The sequence below is a fragment of the Scyliorhinus torazame genome, chromosome 6 (assembly GCF_047496885.1).
Source record: "Scyliorhinus torazame isolate Kashiwa2021f chromosome 6, sScyTor2.1, whole genome shotgun sequence".
Taxonomy (NCBI): domain Eukaryota; kingdom Metazoa; phylum Chordata; class Chondrichthyes; order Carcharhiniformes; family Scyliorhinidae; genus Scyliorhinus; species Scyliorhinus torazame.
In genome coordinates, this window is record NC_092712.1 from 103,215,375 (window position 1) to 103,243,193 (window position 27,819).

Sequence of the window (27,819 nt, forward strand, 5' to 3'; positions counted from 1 at the left end):
CAACAATTTTCAAAGGCAAGATCGTGCACTTTTGCGTTCATCACTCCTTAGTGGAACCAGCAGCAAAAAATATGGCTCCCCGCTGATTTATTGGCATCAGTCCGTTTTGACCAACTTTGAGATGGACACGTTTTATTGATTTGTTGCATTTTTTTTATCTTCTGGGAAATCTTTCCACTGTATAAATGCATAGTGATGTCTTGTAAGAGGGCAATCTATGAGGCTACAAGGTGCTAACTTCTTGTGTTACAATTAACACTGGTTCAGAAAGTGATATGGGACCGTCCAAAGCAACTGTTTGGTGAGTAAGCCCCAATGAGTATTTTTAATCTCGTAAAGTAATTGATTGCTTAATACTAAAGTAGGGACTTTAAAAAAAAAAGTATAGAATAGTACTGTACAATTATAATAGAAGTGTTTGATAAGAAACAAGGTTCCTAACTAATGTAAATAAGCCCCCTCGCTAACAAAACATTTATTTAAGGGAATAAACAGCGTAATTGAGAGGTGCGTCCATGTCTGAGACATCTGACTCATGATATGCTCCTCCTGCACGATGTGGGACGTGATGACCATGCCTGCAGAAGGTGTGTCCAAATGCCGCTTCTAGCTAATTGGATATTGGAGCTGTGGGTGGACTTGCTGTGAAGCATCCGCAATTCTGAGGAAGTCATGGATAGCACATTTAGCAAGGTGCTCACACCACAAGTAAGAATTGCACAGACAGAAAGGAATGTGTGACCATCAGGATCAGTAAAAGAGTCAGGAAGGTAGTTCACAGTCCCCTGTGGTCATCCTCCTCTCACAGATATACCGCTTTGGGGGATGACCTCTCGAAGGAAAGCCGCACCAGCCAGGTTCACGGCACTGTGGGTGGCTCTGCTGCTCAGAGGGGGCGGGGGAAAACAAATGGCAAGGCTATAGTGATGGGGGATTCAATAATTAGGGGCATAGACCAATGCTTCTGTGGCTGCAAACGTGAATCAAATATGGTATGTTGCCTTCCTGGTGCCAGGGTTCGGGATGTCATGGAGCGTCTGCAGGGCACTCTGGGAAGGAAAGGTGAACAGCCAGTGGTAGTCGTACACATTGGTGCCAATGACATAGGTAAACTAAGGGATGAGACCTGCAAGCTGAGTACAGGAATTAGGAGATAAATTAAAATGAAAGTCCTCCGATGTAGTAATCTCCGGATTACTGCTAGTTCCATGCACTAGCGAGAGCAGGAATTAAAGGATAGACCAAATCATAGAATCATAGGACTTGCAGTGCAGAAGGAGGCCATCCGGCCCATTGAGTCTGCACCCTACCTAAGCCCACACCTCCACCCTATCCCAATAACCCCTCTTAAACTTTTTGTGCACTAAGGGCAATTTAGCACGGTCAATCCACCTATCCTGCACATCTTTGGACTGTGGGAGGAAACCAGAGCCCCGGAGGGAACCCAGGCAGACACGATAAGAAAGTGCAAACTCCACACAGACAGTGTCCCAAGCCGGGAATCAAACCTGGGACCTTGGAGCTGTGAAGCAACTGTGCTCACCACTATGCTACCGTGCCGCCCGCAATTAACATGTTGCTGGAATGGATTCAGATTCTTGAGACACTGGGACCGGTTCTGAGGAGACTGAATCAAGTCGGGCGAGTTGCACCAAGGCAGAACTGGGACCAGTGTCCTTGTGGGGGCTTTTGCCAATTCGGTTGGGGAGTATTTAAACTAGTGTGGCACGGGGATGGGACCCCAGGAGCAGGAGCAGGATCAGATTCGGATCAGGAAAATGGAGGCAGAACATTAGCTAGTGATGTAGAAGCCCCCCCCCCCCCCCCCCCGTCCTACCCCAATAACTCCTTAACCTAACCAACACATTTTTTTTGGACACTAAGAGACAATTTAGCATAGTCAATCCACCTAACCTGCATATCTTTGGACTGTGGGAGGAAACCAGAGCACCCGGAGGAAACCCATGCATTCACAGAGAATGGGCAGCATAGTGGCACAACGGATAGCACTGCTGCCTCACAGCATCATGGACCCGGGTTTGCACTATTTCCCCGTGACTGCGTGGGTTTCCTCCGGGTACTCCGGTTTCCTCGCAATGTCCAAAGATGTGCAGGTTAGGTGAATTGGCCATGCTAAATTGCCCCTTTGTATCCAAAAGGTTAGGTGTGGTTACGGGGATAGGAGTGGGGCATGGGCCTAGGTAGGGTACTCTTTCCAAGGGTAGGTGCAGACTCGATGGGCTGAATGGCCTGTTTCTGCACCATAGAGATTCTATGAATGTGCATACTCCACAGACAATGATCCAAGGCCAGAATTGAACATGGGTCCTTGGTGCTGTGAGACAGCAGTGCTAATCACTGTGCCATCATGCTGCCCCCATGGGAGTATTACAAACCAGGTAGATGAGTGAAGGGCACAAGTCGACACATGGGAGCAGGATGTCATTGCTAAAAGAGGGGCAAAATTAGCAAGTCCATATCCCTGGTTATAGAGTCTTCAGACACGATAGAGTGGGAGATTAAAAGGAGGGGGAGTAGCACTAATAGTTAAAGAATGAATTCCAGTTGTGTTAACGGATGATATACTAAATGGTCAACAAACAATGCTTTATAGGTTGAGCTTAGGAATAAAAAAGGGGCCGTCACACTCCTGGGGGGTATACTACAGACCCCCAAATAATGGGCGATAGAAGAACAAATGTCAACAAATTGCTGCGTGTCAGAAAAAAAGGGCAATAATAGTGGGAGACTATAGCTATCCAATACCAACTGGGATTCATACAATATAAAGGGCATTTAGGGAGAAACATTCTTGCAGTGTGTCCAATAATTTTCAATTAGTGACAAACCCAATGAGAGGAGATGCAATTCTAGACCTAGTCTTAGGAAACAAAGAAGGGCAAGTGGGTAAAGTGACAGCTGGCGACCATATCCGGGATACTGATCACAATTCAGTTAGGTTCAGTATTACCATGGAAAAGGACAGGAATAAAAATTTTGAAGTGGGGAAGGCAAATTTTGCAGGAATGAGAAGGGACTTTGCTGAGGTGGACAGCACTACTAGAGGATAAACCAGTTAGAGGAAAGCACTAAAAAGGGAGACACTAAGTGCACAAAGTAGACATGCCTCCTCCAAAAATCAGGGTGGTCCTGCCATATCTGGACCCCCTTGGTTGTCTAGAGGAATGCAGGGGAAGAGTACAAAAGAAAATGCATGATAGGCACAAAGAGCACTGCTGATAGCCTAGACGACAAAGTAAAAGAGGAAATCCAAGCGAGGGCAGAAAAAAGATTAGCAAGTAAAGTTAAAGAAAACCAAAAGATGTTTTACCGATATATTAATAGTTATGGAAAAAGTGGGACCAATCAAAGATGAAGATGGAAACTTGTGTGTAGATGCAGAGGTTGTGTTTACAAAGGAAAGGGATTATTCGGATATGGTAATCCAGGAGGAACCCAGATATTGGACTGGATAATCATGAGAGAGGAAGCGCACGAAGGGGTGGAATCCTTGAAAGTTTATTAGTCTCCAGGGCCAGATGGATTGTTTCTGAGGCTGCTGAAGGAGGTCAGGGAGGAAATAGCAGATGCTCTGAGGATAATTTTCCAATCCACACTAGATACAGGGGAGTTACTGGAGGACTGGAGAAATGCAAACGTAGTTCCATTGTTTGAAAAAGGATAGAAAGAAATGCCAAACAATTGTAGCTCAGTTAATCTTGGGTCGGTGGTGGGCACCGTAGGAAGACACGGACTAGTCAGGGATGGTCAGCAAGAAATGTGATTGAATTCTTTGAGGAAGTAACAAGAAGTGTTGATCAAGGCAATATAGTGGATGTTGTGTACATGGATTTTAGCAAGGCGTTTGACAAGGCCCCACATGGCAGATTGGTCAAAAGAGAAAAGGCCCATGGGATCCCAGGTAATGTGGCAAACTGGATAAAAAGTTGGCTTAGTAACCGGAAACAAAGGGTAATGGTCGATGCTGCCCTTGCAAATGGAAAGTTGCTTCAAGTCGTGTTCCACAGGTCTCGGTTTTGGGACCCTTATTGTTTATGTTCTACATTAACAATTTGGACATGAGCCTGAGGGATACAATTGGAAAATTTGCAGATTGCACAAAGATTGGATATGCAGTGGATAGTGTAGAGGATGGCTATCATATCCAAAATGATATAGATGGGTTGGTGGGCAAGTTCGCTTCCCGGCTTGGGTCACTGTCTGTGTGGAGTCTGCATGTTCTCCCCGTGTCTGTGTGGGTTTTCTCCAGGTGCTCCGAAGACATGCTATTAGATGAATTGGACATTCAGAATTCTCCCTCAGTGTACCTGAACAGGACGGAGTGTGGTAACGGATTTTCACAGTAACTTCATTGCAGTGTTAATGTAAGACTACTTGTGACAATAATAAAGATTATTATTATTAGATGGATTGTAACCGAGAGAGTGTGAGGTAATTCATTTCGGGAAGTCAAACAGTTATAGGGAGTACACAATATACTAAGGGGGATTGATGAGAGAAGAAATCTTGGCGTACAAGTACACAGGTCCCTAAAGGCAGCAGTTCAAGTAGACAGGTTGTAAAGGGGCTGGTTTAGCACAGTGGGCTAAACAACTGACTTGTAATGCAGAACAAGGCAGCAGCGCGGGTTCAATTCTCGTACCGGCCTCCCCGAACAGGCGCCGGAATGTGGCGACTAGGGGCTTTTCACAGTAACTTAATTGAAGCCAACTTGTGGCAAAAAGCTATTATTATTATCCCTTGGTTCTAGAATTTCCACCAAAGGCATGGACAACATGGGTCGAATGATGACATCCTGTGCCATAACGTTTCTATTAATCTAACTTGTTAAAGGACTAGAAATCATCTGGAACATGCCAGTTTTAAAAAATAAAGTTTTTTCCAGGGACCCATTTTTGCCAACCTTCGCGACCCACGCCGGCCGGCCTTCGCGGCCTACGCTGGCTGACCTGCGCCACCCACCAATTTCTTTTTCCTCCGTTTGCTGCTGACAAAAATGGAGGAAATGGTTTTGGGACCCTTTGGCCCTCGTACACACTCCTCCAATGGAACCTGTTAGATGAAGGTGAATCCTTCCGGTGTCGGAACGTATGGAATCTCCATCTGTCCAAAGTTCTGCATTTTTGTCCTGTAAAATTTTATCAAATAAAACCCCCCGAACTTGTAAAAATAAAATAAATGTAAAAAATAAGATGAATAAACCCCCGCCGAACTTGTAAAACACAAAGCTGCGACCGTTTAAAAAAAATAAAGCGGCCACATTGCGCATGCGCGCTGATGATCTGGCATGCATGCGCAGTGCGGCCATTTTTTTTTTTACATGTTCGCGCCCATTTTGAAGGCCGCTTGCAGCCGGCGTTATTAACAGCCGGCTGTTGCGCGCAGATTTGCGCGTAAGCATCCTCGAAATTGTGGACTTTTTTGAACCTCTTGGAACAAAAATGTTTTTGGATATTGCTGAAAAGAAACGTGTTGCTGAAGCTTTTCCCTCATCCTGGACAAACACCAGAATGCCGAATTCAGATAATCACTACAGGTCATTTGGCAGTACAGAACTGGAATATTGCTTGAAAAAAGACATCTTGTTGGAGCTTTTCATTTTACACTCATCAGGACAATCGCAAGAATATTTTTATGTCAGAGAAAGCAACAACTTAATACTGCATGAGAGGAGATTGCTGGTTGATTGGTGGAGGCATTGTTAATGGTGAGTGACTGTTAAAATTAATCCTGGCAACTTGATCAGGCCTTGCCCTGAGCCGGAACCAATAAATGATTGCACCTGCTTCATAAACAAAGTAAGTGATAATGTGTCCATGTCCTTTCTGTCTTCTGTTTGTAACAAGCTAGGTACTGACTGTTCCCAGCAGTCTGTGCTCACACATCTCAAAACCATGTCCTACATTAGATGTGATTTTGCGATTGGACAACATTTGCTAAATAATCCTTAGTATGTTTAAAATTACGCTAACTGGCAGTTGGGCTCGCATTGTGATGATGCATTTGCACATATGGGAAGCTACATTTATTAATACACCGAGTCCTATTCTTTGTGAACAGAAAGAACATGTACATACGTTCAATACAACTATCTTGTATAGTATAAAGTTGTTGCTTCCCCTGACATTAGTACACATGTGATTGTCCTGAGAGCTTTCCTAGGAGCCGAGCCAACCATTTGCCTATCCCCACAGGGTGGACGCGGGGGGGGGGGGGGTTTAACTTTCCCATCTCTTTTGTTAATGTGGTCAGCCAGGTCGGTAATGTCCTTGGAACTCTCCAGGAAAAAAAAAAAAGCAGTGATTAGGGCACATGTCACCCCTTTCTCGGCCAAGGTGTAATCCAAGGCCATCTTATTCTGCAGGGCTATCGTTCGGATAGCTACCATTTTCGGCGTTTAGTTTGGTAAGGGCCTCAGCTGTATCATTGGCCACCTGTTCCAAGGCTGCTGCCGTGTTCATAGATTCTCAAGCTAGTTTCCCTGCTCCATACCAGGGGAAGGCATAGGTGAAGGACCTTTTGGTCTGCATAATGGCTCGTGTGGTTATAAGGTGGTCGTGTGACAGAAATTTCACATGGGTGAAATTCTTATCACCCAGAAGGTTCCGAAATTTTGACTAGCTCGGGTTGTGATTGTCAATCATAGTCACATTGAAATTTTGGGTACACTTACTATGTCCCACCTCTTGTCCTATCCTTTGGTTCCTGACCAAACAGACCAACCCTTGCGGTCTCCCCAACTCCGAGGTGCTGGTGAGGACTAAGAAAGGGGAGCGGGTTTGGGGTCTGGTTCCAATTGCGCTGATACCACCCCAACAAGTTGTTTAACCTCGTAACCTGCTGATTCCCATTCATCCATATCCCCCTCCTCATAACGTGGTGTGTCTGGGCGTCCGCCCTACCCCTGTTTCCTGCTGTTGTGTCGTTCTGACTAAGCACCCATTTGGCTGTCTCTGACTCATCAAAGGGGATAGGCCTTGGGGGAATACCTCCTGTAGAGCGCACTGGCACATGTGCAAACACCAACAGCTGGAGACATTAGCCTCTTTAGTGTAGGTATAGGACGTATACAAATGTGGCCCTGAAGGGGGCTTGGCACTCTCATGACAAGCATATACATTAAAAAACACATAGATAAAATAACGATTTTCATTTTAAGTTTTTTGCTGATTCAAAGTTCTGTTTTTTTGCTCATTCAGTTGCCGGACGCCCTCTTGACGTTTGATGCGTGGATCCAAAGGCTGGGTTCTCCCATTCTGAGACTAAGTGTTGATGCAGGCGTGGGAATGGTGGTGTTTTACGACCGAAAAAGCGCCGCAAAACGGCCACCTATCCCCCGTCTGGTGGTGGGCTAGAAAGCACGCAGCGGAGAGCACCCGGCTCTAGCTGCAGATACGGCAGGAGAATTGCAGGGTCCGTGGCCACGCACGGCGGCGGCCTACAGCGGCCGCATTGTGCAACATGGCATGGCAGCGCGCGGCCCCGGTCTGCCAAATAGTGACTCCCTTTGGCCATCTTGCCCCCTCCCGCCACGACCGCTGATCGACATCCCCCCCCCCCCCCGATTGGCGGCGCTAAACTCTGAGTTACTGAAAATAAATACCCCACGCGACCAACTCCTTCGGGAACTCGGCCCATCAGGGGTAGGGCCTCGGGTAAACGCCGTTTTGGAGGAGGCGGAGTATCGCAAAAGCAACGACCCCCCCCGGTTTCGGGGCCAGTGTGGATTCTCCGGCTGATCGCCGAATATGATTTCGGCGTCAGAGGCAGAGAATCCCAACCCTGGTCTTTTTCCCCTAAAATTTAACCACCGATGGATTGGTTAGCAGTATCGTGTAGGGACCTTCTCACTTGGTGCCTAAGGGTTCTTTGTGAAGTTTCTTGACGTGCATCCATTCTCCCGGGACCAGGTCATGTTCCCCCCCTCTGGTGAGTCACCCCATGCGACCGATACCTGTTGAGGGGCGGGGGAAGGGGGGCGCATCTTGGTGCCTGCAGTGAGTGCGTGGTAAGTGGTGGGCTTAAAAACAGCACCAGCTGTCAATCCCTTTGGTGCTAACTCCGGCCGCAGAGGTTCGAATGCCCATTGGGCCGGGAATTGCTTGGAATTCACGCAAAGTGCTGGCCATTAGCATTTCCTGAATCGCATCCCCAATGGGAACGTGAACTGCACGTAATTCAATCCCAGCGCCAACACTTAAATAGTGAATTTTGCCCATTGATTCATTGGAGGCGGTTCAGGTGGTGTGGGGGTGGGGGGGGGGGGGGGAGCACTAGGATGAACCCGGTATGGAGGAATTGTCTTATGAGCAAAGGTTAAATAGGTTGGGACTCGAGGCACAGAAGGCTGGCATAGATCATATGATTATATTGAATGGCGGCGCAGGTTTGAAGGGCCTGGTGGCCTGCTCCTGCTATTAATTGTTGTGTTCTTGTTCTACTCATTGAAATTTAGAAGAATGAGAGATAATCTCATTGGAAACATACAGGATTTTCCAGGGGCTTTGACAGGGTAAATGCTGAGAGGATGTTTCCCCTCATGGGAGTGTCTAGGACCAGAGGGTATAGTCTCAGAATAAAGGGCTGTCAATTTAGGGCTGAGATGAGGAGGAATTTCTTCATTCAGAGGGTTGAGAGTCTTTGGAACTCCTTGTCACAGAGAGCTGTGAGGGCAGAGTCCTTGTTATATTTAAGGGTGAGATAGACAGGTTCTTGATCTGTAAGGGATTCGAGGCTTACGGTTACTGTTAAAGGGCAGGAAAGTAGACGTGAGGAATGCCAGATCAGCCATGATCCTATTGAATGGTGGAACAGCTCGAGGGGCTGAACAGCCTACTCCTGTTCCTATTTCTTATGGTCTTATCTCGGGCAAAATCCTGGTGAATCTCCTCTGCACCCTCTCCAGTACAATCACATCCTTTCTATAGTGAGGCAGCCATGATACTCTAGCTGCAAACGTTTGTAGAACTCCATCATAACCTCCCTGCTCTCATAATCTATGCACTCTATGTACGGTGTCTGTGTTTATCAGTCTCCCATGTGGGACCTTGTAAAAAGCTTTGCTGAAAGCCATATAAACTACATCAACTGATCTACCATCACTTACACACCTGATCACCTCCTCAAAATTCAATCAAATTTGTTCGGCATGACCTCCTGACAAAGCCACGCTGACTAACCCTCATCCAACTTTGCTTCTCCAAGTGTAGATTAATTCTCCCCTTCAGAATTTTCTCCACTGGTTTCCCTACCACTGATGTGAGACTCACTGGTCTGCAATTCCCTAGTTTATCTCTACCACCCTTTTTGAAAAGTTAGCTGTCCTCCATCCTCTGGCACCTCCCCTGTGGCCAGAGTAGAATTAAAAGTTTGGGTCAGAGCCCCTGTAATTTCACCCTTGCCCCTCCCACAGCAAAACATCCAGGTAAAATTGGTCCTCCTTTTTTAACCAGACAAAGATTGGCATTAAAGATTAAGCGCTTGTGCCAAAAAGCATCAGAATCGTTTCCAATGCCATCTTAGTTTACCTACTGTAGTGACATCTCCTTTAGCCACCAACGTTAGGTGTTGGACTCTTTGAATATGCTCAGAAAGAAATTAATACCTGTTTAAGGACATATCCTCAATTTTGTTTGCAGTGGACTGAGTTGGTGTCAGGCATATGGGGCGTGATTCTCCGCTCCCGCGAGGTTCACGACGGCGCGAAACGGCCCCGATCTCGACCGATTCAGGGCCCAAAAATGGGCTAGGATACGGGCCGCGAGAAACTCGGGTGGGGGGGGGTCGCTAAAGCAGCGTCGTCAGCGCGCGCCGGGCATTGGCGCCGCATAAAAGCGGCGCCATGTCATCCGCCGCCTAACTGGTGTCACCCGCGCATGCGTGGTTGCTGTCCTCCCCGAGGCCGCCCCGCAAGAAGATGTTGGATGGATCTTGCGGGGCGCAGAGGAAAGGAGGTCCTCCTTCAGAGAGACCGGCCCGCCGATCGGTGGGAACCGATCGGGGTCAGACCCCTTTTGAGTGCAGCCCTGGTGAAAGAACCCCCCTCACCTCCCCACAGGCCCCCCCCACCCCCAGCTTTCCTGTGCTGTTCCCGCCGACAGCGACCAGGTGTGGATGGCGGGAAGCCGTCTTTTTGAGCAGGCTGCTCGGCCCATCCGGGCAGGAGAACAGCGGGTGTAGCGGAGAATCGCCATTTTGGGTGCCCCGGGCGATTCTCCGGCCTGCGCTGCGTAGAACCCGACAGGGCCGTTCCCGCCGCTTGGGTGCATCGCGGGAGGGCGTCGGACCGGGGTTGCGGGGAAAAATGGAGCGCCAGGCGATTCTCCAAACCGGCGCGGGAGCGGAGAATCGCGCCCATGGTGCTTGAGATTATGTGCTCTGCATGCAACCTAACTCTTTGTCCTTTAAAGGTATTGCTAAAGTATGACACAGAAAAAAGTAACTTTATTGTTTAATGTGGAACAGGTCGACTCCTCAGTTCCTTAGTACATTTTCTCCTCTTTCCTCCCAACCTGATTTGCCACCAGACTGGTTCTTCACTTAAGTCTTGCCAGTAACCAGGACACAATGTTCAATGTAACACCTATACAGAAGAAGTATTCACTGAAGACCTCAGCAAGGTAATTAGAAGAGTACACCACCAGGGCAAACTTATTTTTCTTGATGATTTCGGTGTCGGGTGGGCAGTAGTGTGGAAAGTAGTAGTAGGACATCCAAGGTATTAACAGCCAGCTAAGGGCCAGTTCTTTCTTGCTAAGTGCAGTGAGTTTGACCTAACCATCACAAGCAGTCTTCCAGCAAGCAGACAAACTGAAAACAACATGGATACACTCTAGATTCAAACACTGGCAAATGTTGAATATGATTGTAAAATAGAGATACCTCAAGGAAGTGCATTCTACCTGCTTCCTTAGAGCTGCAGGATGCTGGTCTGACCATCGGATTGTCGGGAGTATTGTCTTAAAGATAAAATTTAAGATGCTTTGGCACCGAGTCAAGCCACAAAGGAAGCTTGATATGACTATTCTTAAAGACACGGCCAAAAGAGGAGTATGGGAATACAAATTAGCAACAGGAATTTCTGATATCCCAGAGGACAAATTACCATTGAGGATTTTTGGGAAAATGTTACTTACAGCATTGCATCTGAGGTGCTAGGATTTGTTAAATGGAAGTACCATGAGTGGTTAAACAATGACCATGTCATAGTCAACAACTGCAGTGCTCACAGATCTTGCACATCTGATGAGCTCACCAGCAATAAATGGCACATACCATCGAAAAAAACACATGCTGAAGGCTTAACTGAGCGATAACAAACCAATGGTGGGAAAACCAGGCTGCCAACAAAAACCACCTGAAGACTCCACGTGAAGTTCTGTTTAATGGTGCTAACACCCATCTTCTCAGCAGATGGCAATCACTTCCTAACAAACAGGCATGACATTCTCTCTCATTTGGCAAAGCACTGCAGCCATTTCCTAAATTAACAATCCACAATTCAGTGATACCATTTGAGTCACTTCCTCAGCACTGCACTCTGGAGAGCTTGTTCTTGATCCTTCTCAAGCAGAAGCCACAAATGCCATGAAGAAGCTTTCTATGGGCAAGTCACCGGGAGGTGATGGCGTCCTACCTGAAGCACTCAGGGACTTGCATGGATAGGAAATTAATTTGTGTCTTCTGCCTAACCTGGAACCAGGGCGCACTGCGCAAGATTGCAAGGATGCTTCCGTAACTAATATCTATAAATGGAGAGAGAACTTTTGAAGCAGGAAAACATTCTTGCGATGTTGTTCTTAATCAGATTGTCATGCTTCTTTGATTGCGTACCCAGAATCAGTGTGGTTTTCGTACAGGACAGGGAACAATGGACAATGGGCATAATCTTTGCAGCACGTCAAATTAAAGAGAAGTTGCACGTATTGAACAAGGCCCTTTTTTGTATTGTGCTCATTGACCTGACCAAGGCTTTTGACACCGTAAACTGTGAAGGACTACGGAAGGTCCTCTACTCATTTCCATGGAAAGATGTTCCATCTCATTCGCTCATTTCACAATGGCATGATGGTGCAAGGTGATAGGTTGTCAGATGCCTTTCCTGTTACCAATGGCACCAAGCAAGATTGTGTATTGGCTCCAGCTCTATTCATCCTATATTTCTCGGCCATGTTCCAGTATGCACTTAAAAGATCTTGACACATTTAATTCGGAACAGACGGCAACCTCTTCCAACTTGCAAAGACTGAACAGTTAGTGAATAAACTCTTGTTCACCGATGACTGCGCACTCATAGCACATACTCCAGAGGACATTCAGTTGCTTGTTGATCGCATTTCCCTAGCCTCACTGTTTTTGGCCTGACAATAAGCCTGAAGAAAACGGAGATCATGTATCAACCCACCCACGGCCATGTACTCCAAGACCTCCATCATTATCAACCTCACACCCCTCTGTTTAGTACAGGTTTTGTTAGCATGGGCTTATCCTCTTCAATAACCCTACGCTGGATGACACAATTGGCCATCACTTGGCAAAAGCAAGCTCAGCATTTGGCAGGCTCACCCACAGACTTTGGAAAGAGCATGGAGTTTATCACAACATAGATCACGCGCTGGATTCTCCGTTTCAGCCGCTAAGTGGAGCATGTGTGGTCTTCTCTGATCAGAAAATCTGCGTGAAACTCTCCAATTCCAGGACTCTCACCGCCGGCGGGTGAAATTCCAGTTCCCGCGTTGCAAACGGCTGGAGAATGCCCGGGTCCCATCACCCGCCATCCATGACCCCACAGCCCACCCCCTGGCCACACCCCACCAGTCCCCCCAGGCCCCCGGTCAGCGGCATGGATCCTGGCCGAGTGTGGCGGTGCTGGACACAGTCAGCAGCTGCCGCGGCAGGTTCCAGCACGGCTGAGACCACATGTGTCCCGCGCCATCAGGAACTCTGCCATGGGGGGCACAGCATTTCAGGAGGGCTGGCCGATGACGCGGCAACGCCGTTGCAGCGGCGCTCGACTTAATGACGCCATTTTGGAGGGGGCGGAGCATGGCTGACCGCGCCAGCCATAATTTAGTCATCGGAGTCGATTCTCCAACCAATTGCTGATTACAAATCTCGGAGTCGGGCAACGGAGAATCCCGCCCCACGTCTACCTTGCAGTGGCTCTTTTTCAGTGTGACACTTGGACAACCTACGAGCATCACACAAAGCAACTAGGAACATTCCATCTTCCCTCTGAGATTTATTTGCAACATCAGGTGAGGGGGTAAAATCCCCAACACCTAAGTATATAAGTGAACAAAGAAATGTACAAGACAGGAACAGGCCCTTCAGCCCTCCAAGTCTGCGCCGACCATGCTGCTTCTACACTTCCGGGTTCCGTATCCCTCTATTCCCACCCTATTTGTATTTGTCAAGATGCCCCTTAAACGTCACTATCGTCCCTGCTTCCACCACCTCCTCCGGTAGCGGGTTCCAGGCATCCCACTACCCTCTGTTTTTTTTTTTTTTAAACTTGCCTCGTCCATCTCCTCTAAACCTTGCCCCTCGCACCTTAAACAAAGCTAAATACCTAGCATCAAAAGTATGTTCATCAAAGCTCAGCTTCTTTCGGGTTGGTCATGTGGTTTACATAGAGGGTTCCCCCATAAATCCTGCAAAGGCAGTTAGCTGAATATAAGAACCCGCATCATACATTGTCCCAAACAGACTAGACAGACGCAAAGTCTCTGTCATCGAGTGATTTCAACAGCAGAGTACCTTCAGGACGAGAGCGCACTGCAAAGCCAATCTCACCAACACGTGACTTCATCTGCAGTATTTGTAATCACTAATACAAATTTAGACTTGGCCTAACATCACGTGAGATTGCATCAATATACTGTAAACTGGTCTTTTTAACTTGCTGAATACTCCATCCGTCGAAGTGATGGAAGAGTCCATTAAGCCATCGGTATAAACTTGTGCTAGAAACATAGAAACATCCCGCGCGAACTGGGCACCACGGGATCTGCGCATGCACAGTGGCACCGGCGCAAACGCACACATGCGTGATGGCCTCCTTTAACACGCTGGCCCCGATGCAACATGGCGCAGGAGTACAGGGGCCGGCATGCAGGAAAAGGGGCTGGGGGACAGGGAGGCAAGCCTGCCGATCGGTGGGCCCCGATCGTGGGCCAGGCTGCATCGGAGCCCCCCCCCCCCACCCACAGGCCGCCACCCGACCCTGGCACACACAGTTACCGCCGGCTGTGAGCAGGTGTGGACGGTGTGGTGATATGCATCACTGTAGATACACAAGGGGTTAATGTAAATACACTAGGACTGAGTAAACACTAGAGGGAGCACCAGAGACATCATGACACACAGACATTCAACCAATAGGTCAGTAAGATAGGACACGACCAATGGGGCAACCAGAGGTGACACTACCACAAGAGGGCTACCCATTTAAAAGGACAGGGCACACATGCTGTTTCTCTTTCCAGAGGCGACACTCTGAGACATCGGGGCAGATCAGAAGCATCATACCCACCGCATGGATTAGAGCAGACTGGTTAGTTAGACTGAGTTACTATGGCAAGATTAGCAGGAGAGTCTAACTCGAGCAGGAGAATTGTTAACTGTTCAATAAACCTATCTCCAAGTCTGAACATTCCTTTGTCAGAGTATACATCAAGGAAGCAGCTTATGCTACATGAAGAAGCATAATGCAACATGGTACCAGTAGTAGCCTGTTGAATCTATATAGTTCAACTCAACATATCCGTGACTACCAGCCACAGCACCCAGGCAAGATGTTTGAGATTCCGGTTCCACAGCAGCTCGGGTACCACGGCAATCTCTGTGCAAACTGGCGTGCGTTCAGGCAGAGATTCGAGATCTACCTGGTAGCGTCTGATCTAGATGGCGTGGCGGATGCAGAGAAAATAAAGCTTCTGCTCACTATTGGGGGTGCAAGTGCAGTAGAAATCTTCAAGACCTTCAAGTACTCCAAAGGGCAAGACAAGAGAGACTTCCAGGCAGTCCTGGACAAGTTTCATGAATACTGCGAGGAAAACACAAGAGAGAATGGTAAAAGAGGCGCCAATACTCATCACTAGGCGAAGGTGGGCCTGCAAATGCAGAAAACGCCAATTTTGATTGGCAGCCACCTTGGGAAAGGAGCGGCACATGCGCAGTTCCCCAAAAGAAACGTACTGGCAAAAGTGTTTTTGCGCATTGTTGCGCAAAAAGCGCACAGAACATGAAGGTCCGTTTCGCGCATGCGCAGTTGCAAAAAGAGCGCAAAGTAAAGGAAAAGCGATCTGCGCGTGCGCGATCCATTCCTACGCTCTACGTCACAAGCGTCATGACGTTCGAGGCCTCCGACCACGTCCACTAAAAGGGGAAATGTCCCAAAACAGTTTTTTTTTTAAAATAAAAAATTTAAGCCGGAAAACACAATTCTTTCACCTGGAACGACAGCACAATGCCTGAACTTCAGCCAATAGCTTAAAGTAGCCGCCACAGAACCCTGCAACAAGCAGTTAGCACTGCCCTAAGAGATGATTTAGACCTTGAAGACTACGACTCAGACGTTGATTACTATTTTGGACATCGCGAGCACAATGACAGCTCTGACACAAAACGTGATGATATGGTCCTTGAAGACTACGACTCAGTACCAAATATGTACCGCAACGAGATGTGTTGTACAGTAAAGAATCCGACACAGACATGGACGAGTTCTTCGGATTTGAGGATCCTCAGCCCAGCACAGGCAACATCCAAACCCAGAAGTACAGGATTCTGCTGCGGCCTGACGCCAAGAGACAGAGAGCGGTACAAGCCCACAGAGAGCGGCCTGACGCCACACCAGTGGTCCACGCACGACGATCAGTGCTCCACGCACCACGAAGAGTCCCCGACTCCACACAAAGTGATGACAGAGTCCACAGTGAGACCACTGCACGCCTCCACACAGAAAGACTCCACAGCGAGACCACTGCACAACTCATTGAGAGCGCACAGATCGACTCCACAGCGAGACCACTGCATGACTCCACGATGGAAGCAACACAAGACTCCAGAGTGCAGTCCTTTCATGAATAAGACCATGAAGGTCTAGCAACCTTATCTGAGCAACCAGCAGCAGATGATGCAAGTCTGCCACGCTCAAGTGCACAGCAAGAAGACTATGACAGTCTACCCAGATTATTTGAGCCACCAGAAGAAGACTGACAGTCTACCCAGCTCAATTAACCGACAAGAAGACACAGAAGGTCTTCCCACTATATGTGCGACAAGTGACGAAGGCATTGCAATTCCCATACTGGATGTGCCACATGACAGCGAGACTGACTGTTCTCCGCTAGTATGTACAGAGGCACTCGACAATCAAAGTGAGGCTACTAGTGACTCCAGTGACACCACGTTAATTCAAACCTCATCCACTCGAGCCTCTCCACAAGAAAATGCATTCCTGAACGTTTTGACTCCGGACGGGGAGCATCAAGACTCCTCCGATGATTCAAGTGTCACTTCAGATGATTCAAGTGAACCTGAAATGACTCCAGATGGGGAGTGTCAAGAAACCAAAGCTGATTCAGGTGAACCAGAAAGGACTCCAGACGTGGAGCATCAACAAGCCAAAGATGATTCCAGTGAACCGGATATGACTCCAGACGGGGAGCGCCGAGGAATCGGAGATGGCATGCTCAATGAAACAGCAGATGCCACAAAGGACACTGACACAAGTAACTTTGTGAAGGACTCTAATTCTCCACTCCATGTGGTAATTGAGCGCAACAAACACAACAACAAAACCTACAACAACCAGAAGCGTACCAAAGGCACCAACGTCAACAACCAGCATGACAAAAACAACAACAATGGAACAACGACTGTTATGACATGGTACAACTCTGCACCTGCAGGACAATGTAACAGCACAGCTCCTAACACTGGCAAGAGTACAGCCATGCCATAGCATGACGGCAAATCTCAAGCAAACCAGCTTTCAAGGCAGATGACATACTGCATCAATATCGCAATCACAAGAAACAGTCCAGGTTGGATGACACATTACATACTACATCGCTACCACAAGCATAGGAAAAAAAAAGTCCAAATCAGACAGCGAAGTGCTTTGACCATTTGCACATCTCCTGATCACTTCTTGGTTCCTTAAGCACAGGGACACCAACGGCATTCACAAGGAAATGCCAGCATCAACATCGACACTTCAATAACAAAACAAGAAAGCCACTCGACCATGTTAATTCATGAACTTTGAACTCGTACATATTATTTGGTATTGTATAATCATCACTGTCATCATCATTTGTACATGCCATCACTTATCTACCTATTTTGTTCAATTTTCTTTAACCATGTACAGAAAATATGTAACCCGAAAAAAGAGGGGATGTGGTGATATGCATCACTGTAGATACACAGAGTTAATGTAAATACACTAGGACTAAGTAAACACTAGAGGGAGCACCAGAGACATAATGACACACAGACATTCAACCAATAGGTCAGTAAGATAGGACACGACCAATGGGCAGTCAAGACACACCCAGAGGTGACACTACCACCAGGGGGCTACCCATATAAAAGGACAGGGTACACATGCTCTTTCTCTTTCCATAGTCGACACTCAGAGACACAGGGGCAGATCAGGAAGCATCACACCCACCACATGGATTACAGCAGACTGGTTAATTAGATTGAGTTACTATAGTAAGAACAGCAGGAGAGTCGAACTCATGTAGGAGAATTATTAACTGTTCAATACTCCCAGTCTGAACCTTCCTTTGTCAGCGTATACATCAAGGAAGCAGCTTATGCTACATGAAGAAGCATAACACAACAGACGGCGCCAGCGAGACTCAACATTTTAACTACGGCCCATCCCGAGCCGAGAATCGGCGGGCCGGCCGTGTGGAGTGGCCCGTGACCGGCATCTCGCCAACCACGTCAGCGCCAGTGGCGCTGATTCTCTGCTCTGCGGAGAATTGCATGCTGGCGTCGTCGGTGGGGGGGGGGCGGTCGTAGCCTGGTCGCGGGGATTCTCCGGCCTGGCCCCGGGCTGAGAAAATCCCGCCCCCAATGCCTTGGATATTTATGTATCTATTTACCGATTTGTTATTCATAGTTGAAGTTGATAAATTCTCCTTTTACAGGTATAGTTAATCTTGCAAAATTCAGAAAATGTGTCTTGCAACCTAATACTTTTAAAAATATATTTCTTATTAGGCATTTCAAATTTTTTACAATTTTTTTAAAAATCAGAGCAAAACAGGTACAGAACATAATAAGAACTAGACCAAACAAGGGGACAAGCAAGAACAGTGTACTTGGGGAACCAGCACCTCCCTAGTTTAAAAATAAAATTAATTCAACGACGAATGAAAAATTTGAGTTGGGGAAAGGAAGAACGGTTCAGGACGTAGTGTGATATCAAGACTAACAAAATGGGATGCAATAGAGAATGGAAATCCCAACAGGAGTGTCAGCCAAGGTGGAGCCTGTGCATTGAAGATGGGGGGGGGGGGGGGGGGGGGGGGGGTCCATACTTTACGAAATTCATCAGACTTGGAGTGGATCAGAGAGGTCAGGATTTCCAGAGGGATGAATTCCATAATTACTCTTTGCCAATTTTGGATTGAAGGATTATTGTCACTAATCCAGGAGTATAAGATATTTTTATGAGCTACAAAGGTCAGGACATTGTACAACCTTTTTTCATTAGAATTCTCCCATTTGGAAGACTCAGAATCAGGAACATAGGATTAGACTCTTAAGGTGCTATCAAAATTCCTCTCCAGCTCTCTGACTACACCGTACCAATAGGATTGAATCGTAACACCGGTCCATATAGTTTTGATTAGTGTGTAAGAAAGGTGGGACCTGTGAGGGAGGAAGATGGCCTTTACACTATGGTTATATTTGTATGTACACTGTTTCTTCTGTTATTGTTACAAAATCACAAATACCTCAATAAAATGTTTTATAAAAAAAAACACCGGTCCATAAACAATGAATATAATCACACTCAACTACCAGACGTTTTAGGCACATCAAGGATATAACAGGATCAAACCTGTGTCTGAGACTAGATGTTATATGTTCCTTCAACTGTAAACAACTTGGTGTCATGTGAAGCATCTAATGTCTGAGACTGGGTAATGAACGGGTCATCCAGACTCGCAACGCTAGTCCTGTTCTCTCCCACAGGTACTGTCACACCTGCTGAGATTTTTCCAGCATTTTCTGTTTCTGTTTCAAATTCCAGAATCCGCAGTAACTTGGTTTTATCCTAATGACCTCTGCTTGGGACCACATATTCTTGCTGGGATAATGAACAAAATCACTTAGAATGTTATATCACAAGATTCTTGTTTGATTTAAATCTATTATTGAGGGTTCAGATGGTCTCTGGGAGGCAGAAGGTATTTTATATAATCTATCTTAATTGCTTAAGATCTAGTGCTATGTAGTTTGGCAAATTGAGATTGGATATGGCTAATAGGTTTAGAATCCTGTTCTTATGGGAGTCATTTCAATTTGCAACTTAAATAAATGAGATGAATGACTTCTTCTCTGCTTATTTAAGAATTATGAATTAAACTACCGTAGGACAATAAACCTAGTTTTAACCTAGCGACAAATCTTTTCCTAATTTAGCACTAATTGCCAATTGTGTTAAGGAATCACAGTGGTAGCTTTCATGAAAAATACAAGGCACATTACTGCACTGGAGGCTGCTGTTTTAATTCTCTCATAAGGTCCATTAATGGGACAGCCTAACCTCGTGCAGATTGATCTCTGCTCTGTAGCCCTATAATTTATGCATTAACCTGGTCCCTGTGCACTTTTTAAAGATTAATAGAAAAACTGGTAATGTGCGAAACTGAAATGTAAATACAAAATGCTAGGTATATACAGCAGGTCCATCCACGGAGGAAAGAAATGCAGGTTAACTTTGCAGGATGAGACCACATCTTCTAACGCTTCTCTCTCCTTTACCCCAAAGCCACTTCACATAAAGCACCATAAGCAAACAGTATACATTTCATTTTCACGGAACTAGGTAAAAGTGGCTCTACCTCCTATAACCTGACTGCAAAAAAGGAATTTGCTTCTTACTATTGAACATGTAATTTAAAATTCCAAGGACACAATGGAAGCAACACAAAGGTAGGTTGGAGGGATCATTTTTGAAATAAATTCTTGGGATTTGTGCATCACTGGCTAGGCCAGCATTTATTGCCCATTCCTAATTGCCCTCATGAAGGTGGTGGTGTGCTGTTTTCTTGAACCTCATCCTCACCAAACTGCCTCCCGCAGGTGCATCTGTCCATGACTGTATCAGTAGGAGTGACCAGTGCACAGTCCTTGTGGAGGCGAAGCCCCACTTCACATTGAGGATACCCTCTATGAGGCTAAATGGGATACATTACCCTGGGCCTCTGGATTACTGATCCAAGACCATACCACTTTGCTACTGCCTCTTCTCATGGCAGGCCATATTTGTCCAGAGACCTTAAAAGAGGAATTGAAGGGCATTTGTACATGCCTAACTTTTAGAAAGTATTGCAGGCAGAGACTTGATTTGGAATTGTCCCCGGATGGTATAAGTGAACATATAAAGCTCAAGCATATAGAATTAGAGAGGGTAGGCTGTTTTAGTTTTCTGGATTTTGAAAGGTACATTGGGTAGACTTCCCATGATTTCTTTTAAAATATCAATAATTCTGAAATACACATTTGGTATAAGCAAACAGGCGGCTGGGAAAACCAATATAGTTGCTGCAAAAAACTCAGAAATGTATTTTTATGATGGAGCTAGTTTTTGGTTATGTTTCTAATCAAAAAGCAATATAGTGATGGTGGGAGAATTTTCCATGTTAAAAATAAGTTGGTTTTTTTTGTCATCGGATTCTCTCACTGCACATTTTTTTGCTGGGAGAAACTGAGGCCTTCATTCTATCTAAATATATATAACAATTTTGGGATAAATGTAATATTATTGTGAAATGTAATTTTAAGCTTATAAATTGCCGGCTGCAGTGAGGAAAAATGAGGCATTTAAAAATAATTTCACCAGTCATGCGTCTTTCACATCAGTTCTTTTGACTTAAAGTTTTATGCCAAAGGATTTGATGATTATTAATTTTCTAATTGGTTTCTTACTGTTCGTTCATTGAGTCCCATCCCTTCAGATTTTCTGTTGTTTTAGGTTGAATCAAATAACAAATGTATACTCAGCATAAAACTTAACACACTAGTTGGCTTTCCATGACTTTTAGCCATAGAGATATAATGGGCGGGATTCTCCATTCCTGAGACTTGTGTTGACGCCGATGCAGAATTCGTGGACTTTCACGACTGCAAAACTGGCACCGAACCTGGACCGATTCAGCAACCGTGGAGGGGTTAGCACCGGGGCCACATGAAACACAATCGATTCCAATGAGAAACGGTGTGGGATTCGCCGGGTCCGTGATTGACACTTGGGAGGTTGGCAAGCTGCAGCTACATATACACATTACAATCCCCACACACACTCATCTCAACCAAATGGCACTGGTTGTGCTGGAGCGTGTGCATACAGCTGTTGGGTCAGCTGGGGCCAACAGGCACCTAGGGGGGTGGCCTGGGGGGGACACCCACTCATCTCAACCAAATGGCACTGGTTGTGCAGGAGCACGCGCATACAGCTGTTGGGTCAGCTGGGGCCAACAGGCACCTAGGGGGGTGGCCTGGGGGGACACCTATGTGACCCGTAGCCTTAAGTTCACAGTGGACTATCAGCACAGCTGCATGGCTGCCTTTATGGTTGGGGCAATGGTGTTCTGTGCCCGACCCCACAGCTCACCTCCTGGCCACCCCCCCTGCTATTCCCCTCAGTCCTGGCAAAAGACCCCCGGCCAGAGACACAACAGTCAGCAAACTATGGCGATGTTGGATGCTTTCTGTAACCCCTCCCTCTCCCTCAGCAGCTATAATGTTGGTTTCACGATTTTGTAAAGCAGAAGTGAACCATGCCGTCGGGAACCCGGCCAATCGGAGGCAGAAAATTGCAGAGCTCCCGGAGAATAATGGGTCGGGCCCGCTAATGTTATGCAAATGGTGTTTACTGTGTGTGCGTTCCGGACCGCATTGACTCCGTTGTTGAGGTGATGGAGAATTGTGATTTGGTGTCAAATCAGCACCCACTGCGATTTCGACATCGGAACTATTCTCTGCCCAACCGCGTTTCATGATTTTGGCGTTGGCCAACGGAGAATCCCGCCCCCTAACTTCCGGGTTCCCCTGCGTTGCGTTTGGGGGTTACCACGATGATGCACTGGGAAATCCCTCTAGGAGGTTCACACATCCCAGCAATTGACCAGAAGCGGTAACTTCCTCTGGACAAATGCGCTGGGCTGGGAACCATACGACAGAAGCAATTTAAATTGCTAACTTTGGATAGTTCTGCCAGTTTTATCCTGTTGAAAGAGTTGGAAGGAAAAAAAGCCCTTCTAACTCCAGAGTAGCTGCTTAAACATGCAAACCGAGCCTTGCACAGGACAGACAGCACGCACAAACTATTTCCAGCCCCCCCCCCCACCCCTTCACCTGATCTCTTTCAATGCCCCCCCCCCCCCCTACACACACACCCTCCCAGTCTCTTTCTTGCCTCCCGCCTCCCCCGTCCCTCCCAGTTTCTCCCCGATCGTCTGAACCAATTAACTTTTGAAACTTAGAATTTCTGTGAGGGTAAATTCATCCAGAGTGGCAATCCGACGGAGATTGCCATTCCGAGGAAGTTCCATGCATAGTGTTGACCAGATATCCATTTTAATTTAACAAAACACTCAGAACCATAGACTGCATAAGCTATTATTACAGGAACATGGAAACTTTTAAGAAGAACAGAATAAACTGGAGAATGTGTATGAGAACACTTTTTTCTTCTGTTTTGACACCGTGGCCACGATTTAGCGACCCCATTGCGCACGGCATGGATCCAGGCGCAAAGAGTGAATTGTGCGCAAACCCCAAATCTGGCTCTGCACCAGCCGCTAAACCTCCCTCGGGTGACACGACTCGCTTCTCTTTCCCCCCCCCCCCCCCACGGCACGTTCTGGATCTCTCCCTCGCTAGGTGACATCCAGAAGTGCATACTTACATGAGCCTAATGGTTTTCAGACTGAGCCTTGGAAACATCACCAGGGTGCCATTTAGTACTGGTCCTCACAAACGTGGTGGACCAGTTGTAACGGCAGCTGGTAGGGTCACCCAGGCCATTTCAGACCTCCGATGGACCACGGCACTCTCCCTACCACCTAGGCACCCTGGCAATGCCACCCTGGTACCCGGTGGCACTGTCGGGGTGCAAGGCTGGCAGTGCGAGGGTGCACCGGTGCCAGGGACCTACCAAGGTTGGTGGTGCTGAGGGGAAGTGGTCAGCAAATCCTTTGGGGGGGGTGGGGCAGGGGGAGGAAAGAATGGGGCTGTATTACAGAATGGCACCCCGATCTGCGAGGAGCCTTTAAACTCGCCAGCAGGAAATCATATCTATAATATAGATATTTATAAATAAAAGTTGCTGTTTGAGTGTGGATGGAGAGATTCACAGAATTATGGTTAAATTTTGGACTGATATGGGTTGATGAAAAATAACATTTCTATCTGGGGCACTTGCAGCAAATATTTGTAAGAATGCCAGCTTTTCCTCCCTTCTGCTTGCCAGTTCCATGCAGTTGCCTTTCCTTTACCATCAATTCATTCGTCAATACTTTCTGCCTGCTCGGGGGATGTTTACTCTGCGGAATGCCTCTTGCCTCTACATTGATACGAGACTGTCAGTATTGTCGAGTTAAGTGATTTTATTATCATTTTGTTTTTTTAAGGTTGATTTGAGCCAATGTTTTATATTCTGCACACTTTACACGTATGACAAAATAAAATATGATTCCTGCAAAGTGCATGATTTTAAAAAAAAAAGTATGGGTGGGTGTTTTATCAAGATAATTGGTTTATTTGAATCATAAACTTTGGGGGTTGGGTGGGTAGGAGAGGAGAGTCATGCTAGTGATCTGAATTGTCACAGCTGAGGATATCTTCTGTTCTAGTTCTTGTTCTGTGTTTACAACCCATATGTTGATTTATGGTAACTATTCATTTCAGTTCACATTCTTTCACATCACATTCTTGTCTTTTATTACCTGCTGGGAATTTGTGGTTCAGAGTAAACTGCATTCAGATGGGGAATCCTTTTTGTATAATATTTCTAATCTTGTAAGTTGACATTTGTGTTTAAACTTGTGTAGCTTGTTGGCTGGCACTTAAATCTGCACCGAGCTATTCATGGCACGTGGGCCATGCTGAATCTAATGAGTAAGCATTGATCCAAAGCTGACCCATTGTAACCCGTTTTATTTTTATTGATTTGAGTTATCTGACTTCCATATAAAGAATGGGAAAGCATTGTTGTTTGCTAAATTATTGGGATTTTTTTGTTGATGCTTTTTTTTCTATTCTGGGCAGCAGAGTGCACCACTGGGTGTTTGGCAGGCACTAACATCATTTTCAAGACCTTTTTGTTTTTTGCCAATTTCGCAGTCGACCCAAGCAAACCTCTTTCCTTAATAGGGACAGGAGCATGCCATTCAACCTCTCAAATCTGCTTCTTCTCCACCCCTGTCACTCTCCGCCTATTTTCCTTGGTTCTGTAATCCTTTACATACTTACAAAAAATTTCCATCTCCACTCTGACGCTTTCTATGAACATGGCTTCAAACCGTTTCCAATTTTCACTAACCTTTGTGTGAAGAAATGTTTCCTGACATCAACCCTGCCGAACTCTGATTTTCCAATAAAAGGAGTTAATAGAATAGATGTAAATTATCTTAAAACGTTTCAAGCCTAGGCTTTGAAACCTGTCCTCCTAATTCAATCATTTCCACACTGAAAAAGGCCACTGGCTCTGTACCCACTCCAGTGGAAATATATTATTATTTTTTGTTTGCCGCTTGTAAACATGACTTTAAACACCGATTTGTGTAGAGATGATCTAACTGCTAATAGTCCTCATCTGAACATACAACAGACTTAATTTTAGGAATGTACAGAAATTTAGATTTCTGACAGATTTCCCACCGAGAAGTCAGCCTGATTTACTGACAGACTTGGTTTCTAGCCTGGCAGGGGACATTTCAGAGTAAGATACAGGACCATAAACCCAATGCCCAGTGATTCTTTGCATGGTGAGGGGAGGGGGTTGCTAAGGTGGGTGTGGTGTAGGAAGCTAGGGGGATCAATGGAAGCTCTCCTCCTCCTCCTGGTCCACAAACAGTGCTGTAATGATGCCAGATTTACAAAGGTGTGGGAAATCCAGTTACCCACTATAAAACCTGTCAGCCTCGTTAACATAACATTCCCACCCCATGAACTACCTCGGTAAAATCTGGAAGTTAGCGGATTAGAGCTGGCGTCCGAACATGTGTTTTCCTGATTTTAAGTCCTACCTGCACTAGTGTTACAGGTCCCCATTTTGGATCAACAGACCCATGAACAGCTCAACAAGTGATGAAGTGTACTAACTTCTTGCTGGACCTAACCCTTTTTCTTTGTCTTTCCAATATGTAACAGCCTTGTTTATATTACAAAAATTATTTTAATAATAGAAGTTTATTTTCAAACAATCAACATAAACTTTCTAAATTGAATTAAATGTTTCTGACATGTGTTTTGTTTCTAACTTTAATGGCCCATAGTGGTTAGCACTGCTGCCTCACAGCGCCAGGGACCCTGGTTCAATTCCGGCCTTGGGTGACTGTGTGAAGTTCGCACATTTTTCCGTGTATGCAAGGGTTTCTTCCAGGTGCTCCGGTTTCTCCCACAGTCCAAAGAAATGCGGGTTAGCTGGATTGGCCAAGCTAAATGCCCCTTACTGTCCAGGGGTGTGCAGATTAGGTTACGAGGATAGAGCGGGGTGGATGGGGGAGTGTACCTGGGTAGAGTGTTCTTTCGAAGGGTCGGTGCATAGGCAATGGGCCGAATGGCTCCCTTCTGCACTGCATGGATTCCAATCTATGATTATCAGAGTATGTAGGAGGTAAATGGGTAAAACAGAAATTATATTCCTATTAATTTTCTAACATCTGTAAGAATGGTTTTGCAAAGCCATGCATTCTGATCACATCACGCATAGTCAGATCTATCCTGATATATTGTTCAATTTAAACCCCAATGATCCAAAGCATTCCTCATATATCAGAAAACACTTGGCACACAAGCTGAAAATTAAACCTGCCGTCATAAAGTGCACCTTGCAACTGAATAACCTGCAATGAAGTGTAGAGTATATTCATCCAGTTACCTGTGCTTGCTCCTGAAGCTTTTGATGCTTTTAATGTCTGAAATAATGCCTATGTTGTCAGTCATTTGTGTTTTATGATCCTGGGTGCGATTTAACGCACAAAAAAAACAGTCCCATTTTAGGCACACATAGCGGGGTCTTTCTCAGCGCCTGCAGCGCCGATAACAACCTTGCTATCATTTTCCTGGCCTCGTCACGGAAGGCCCCGCTGAAGCCACACTTCGCTCACTTCCTGTACTGACGAGGCCCCCCCCCCCCCACTCAACTACACTGACTTACCTCTTGGAGGGTCTTGAGCAAGTTCCCCCCCCCCCCATAACCCGTCTCTTGAGGGCAGGGCATCCCTGTGCTCGATACCTTGGCAATGCCAGCTTGACACCCTGGCAGTGCCCTTGTCAGCCTGGCAGTGCCACCAGGCACCCTGTGCCCAGCTGACACTGCTAGGGTATCTGTGTGGCAGTGGCAAGTTGCTCAGACACCAACGAAGCAATACCAGCGGAAGTGCCAGGGTACCACCCTGCCCAAAGCCCGACCACCCTGGGGCCTCCGATGGCCTGGGAGATCTCCCAGATGTCGTTACTGTGTGGACCAGTGCTAAACGGTGCCAAGGCGAGGTCTCCCAGGTCCGGGTGTTCGTTCCCGGGCCTCTGGAGAATCGGGCACTGGCATATATTTAATATTAGGCTCAATTAAAAATGTTAATCTGGACCTCGTCCAGCGAGGGCGAGATCCAGCTCCCGTGTCTAGCGAGATCCAGCTCGTGAGATCCAGCCCGCGCGTGAAGGCTCACGAGATCACGCCCCCTTTTTATTACAGGCTGCTTCAAACTTCCTCTAAATTTTATCATCGTCCCAGAATTAGCAAATGACAGTCAATTCAGATTTATCAGGCCTAATAACTGCCACAAGCACAATATGAAAACCGAGAGAAAACACACGCATAACATTTCAAGCATACCTGGCAGAATAATTTCTCTCAGTTGGAATAATGTTACAAAATGCTCAAGATTTACCCTTGTTTGTCAATTGGACTAGTGCCACAAAATGAATTATTACACTCCTGGTTTCTAATTTCATTGTGGGGTGATATTTAATATAATTTCTGTCCTATCTCATTTACTTTCTTTCAGAATGCAGCAGTATTTAGATGCAGTTCATTTGAAATTGTTTTTGTGAAGCTGAGTCATGGAAAGAAATTCCCTAGTTATCCCACGTAACCCTTCAATCACCTTTTTTTTTCTTTTAAGTGTTAACTTAGAAAAATGAACACATTTTCTTTCATCACCAGTGATGATTCCTAGTTGGATCTGTTATCTCCTGTTTCTCTTGTATAATAAAATGAAGAACTGTTCTTTTTTCATCTTGATGGGGAATGTCCTGGACAGTCAGCGTCCTCATACTTTAGGTTTATGTTGCAATGAACTACCTCATGATAGTGGG

The 27,819-nt window shown here is 46.2% G+C and overlaps 1 protein-coding gene across 2 annotated transcripts in view; it reads left to right on the forward strand.

Moving 5' to 3' along the window:
* The window catches only part of LOC140424925 (ras suppressor protein 1), a 153,945-nt gene that overhangs the window by 85,883 nt on the left and 40,243 nt on the right, over positions 1 to 27,819 (forward strand). The gene's annotated exons all lie outside the window — the stretch shown is intronic.